This window comes from Anastrepha ludens, unplaced genomic scaffold, assembly GCF_028408465.1.
Source record: "Anastrepha ludens isolate Willacy unplaced genomic scaffold, idAnaLude1.1 ptg000072l, whole genome shotgun sequence".
NCBI classification, from domain to species: domain Eukaryota; kingdom Metazoa; phylum Arthropoda; class Insecta; order Diptera; family Tephritidae; genus Anastrepha; species Anastrepha ludens.
Genome location: NW_026530060.1, coordinates 47,501 through 50,000, shown reverse-complemented (window position 1 = coordinate 50,000; position 2,500 = coordinate 47,501). Strand labels below are relative to the sequence as shown.

The window sequence follows — 2,500 nt, the reverse complement described above, 5'->3', positions numbered from 1 at the left end:
CCTCTAATCATTCGCTTTACCAGATAAGATTATTTTATATAATTTTTAAATGCACCAGCTATCCTGAGGGAAACTTCGGAGGGAACCAGCTACTAGATGGTTCGATTGGTCTTTCGCCCCTATACTCAATTCTGACAATCGATTTGCACGTCAGAACTGTTTCGGTCTTCCATCAGGGTTTCCCCTGACTTCAACCTGATCAAGTATAGTTCACCATCTTTCGGGTCACAGCATATATGCTCAAGGTACGCTCCAGTTAGAGGTATAAATAATAATAAATTATCATTATACATAACTATATGGAACGCCCCGGGATTGAATTAATTGACTATTTAAGAAAATAGACTAAAAATTAATCCCATTATATTTTTAAGTTAAGTTAATTATGCCATTAAGTTTAATATAACTCAATGACTTGCACATATGTTAGACTCCTTGGTCCGTGTTTCAAGACGGGTCCCGAAGGTATCCTGAATCTTTCGCATTGTTAATCATATAAATGCATACAAATAAATATTAATATCATAGATATTAAATTTTTTGTAAAATTCAAAAAATGAATTTTAGCATTATATATAATAAAATCTATCAACACTTTATCAAATCATTAGTATTTATTCTATGTTAATATGCTTAAAAAGCAAATTAATTTAAATAAACTTAATATCACCAATGATCTTTTGATAAATACTTTTATTATGTTAATAGATTACAATGTCCTTATATGAAAAAAATGCACATTATTTTTAATTATTTAATGATGAATTTTTCATAATGGATATTCAGGTTCATCGGGCTTAACCTCTAAGCAGTTTCACGTACTATTTAACTCTCTATTCAGAGTTCTTTTCAACTTTCCCTCACGGTACTTGTTTACTATCGGTCTCATGGTTATATTTAGTTTTAGATGGAGTTTACCACCCACTTAGTGCTGCACTATCAAGCAACACGACTCTTTGGAAATATCTTTCTAGTAATCATTAACGTTATACGGGCCTGGCACCCTCTATGGGTAAATGGCCTCATTTAAGAAGGACTTAAATCGTTAATTTCTCATACTAGATATTAAGATATTCCATACACTGCATCTCACATTTGACATATAGACAAAGTGACTTAGTGCTGAACTATTTTCTTTTCGCTCGCCGCTACTAAGAAAATCCTTGTTAGTTTCTTTTCCTCCCCTCATTAATATGCTTAAATTCAGGGGGTAATCCCATATGAGTTGAGGTTGTTTTAAAATATTTTTTATCTTCTCACAATTTAATAAATAATTATATCATCTTTTCATCTCTATTTTTCTTTTTTCCTTTTATATAAATATATATTATAAATAATAATTATGTAAAATGAGGCAATTCTAGAATAAAAAAAATTAATTTTTATGCTAGACATTCCTCCTTTAATTACATATATAAATTAATATTTTATATATATATAAATAATATGAAAATTTTTTAAAGAGAATACTTAGATTCAAAATTTTTTTTATTTCATTTTATTTGAGAGGATTTTTTTTTTTTAAGAATATATTAATAAATAAAAAATTCATTATATATCTTTATTTTTTTGCTATTAATATTATGAATTATTTAAAATCCAATAATATACACATTTGCTTAAATTCAATTATTTTTATAAAAGAATAAGCAACTTATTTAGCATAGTCTTACAACCCTCAACCATATGTAGTCCAAGCAGTACTTTAAAATTTAATTTAATGTACATAACAGCATGGACTGCGATATGCGTTCAAAATGTCGATGTTCATGTGTCCTGCAGTTCACACGATGACGCACAGTTTGCTGCGTTCTTCATCGACCCATGAGCCAAGTGATCCACCGCTTAGAGTATTTTTTTATTTATTTTTATTTATAACAAATGTCAATTTTTTTTTGCATATATTAATTGAAAGAGTAAAATTAAATAATAATAATAATAAAATATAAATTGATTTTCTTTCAATAATATATATCAAATATATTTAACTCTAAACATTTTTATTAAGTTGCGAATGTCTTAGTTCAACAATAATACAGTGGTGGTATTTATTATGTTTGATTATTTTGTATTTTTTTAATCATTTTATTTATATATAAATATAATAATAAATATATACCACTTTTGTTATTGTGAACAAATTAACTTATCATTCAATCAAATGAATAATAAGTACAACTTTCTATTTTCATGTTTAAAGGTTTTTAAAAGAAAAAATAAGAAAAAACATTACAAAATGTACCATCATATTATATTTAATATGATATAATTGATGGATAACAAATTGAATGAAAAAGAATAAAAAGAATATGGATTCAAAATAATTATAAATTTTTCTTTTTTTTCTTTTTTTCTTTTGTTTGTTTTTGTTTTTATTTGTTTTGGCATTGTTTGTTTTTCTTACGGATATGGAACACAATAATGATCCTTCCGCAGGTTCACCTACGGAAACCTTGTTACGACTTTTACTTCCTCTAAATAATCAAGTTCGGTCAACTTT

General features: G+C 26.5%; 3 non-coding genes across 3 annotated transcripts in view; all 3 read right to left on the bottom strand.

The window, feature by feature from the left end:
* LOC128871210 (large subunit ribosomal RNA) overlaps positions 1-1,234 on the bottom strand; it is a 3,993-nt gene extending 2,759 nt beyond the window's left edge. The window contains exon 1 of the ribosomal RNA XR_008455807.1: positions 1-1,234. This exon is cut by the window's left edge and continues 2,759 nt beyond it. This is a non-coding gene — a ribosomal RNA (large subunit ribosomal RNA).
* A 438-nt stretch (positions 1,235-1,672) lies between these two features.
* Positions 1,673-1,853, bottom strand: LOC128871214 (5.8S ribosomal RNA). The gene has a single exon (XR_008455810.1). It is a non-coding gene; the product is annotated as a 5.8S ribosomal RNA (ribosomal RNA).
* Positions 1,854-2,419: 566 nt separating this feature from the next.
* LOC128871204 (small subunit ribosomal RNA) overlaps positions 2,420-2,500 on the bottom strand; it is a 1,991-nt gene continuing 1,910 nt past the window's right edge. Inside the window, exon 1 of the ribosomal RNA XR_008455801.1 lies at positions 2,420-2,500. This exon is cut by the window's right edge and continues 1,910 nt beyond it. This is a non-coding gene — a ribosomal RNA (small subunit ribosomal RNA).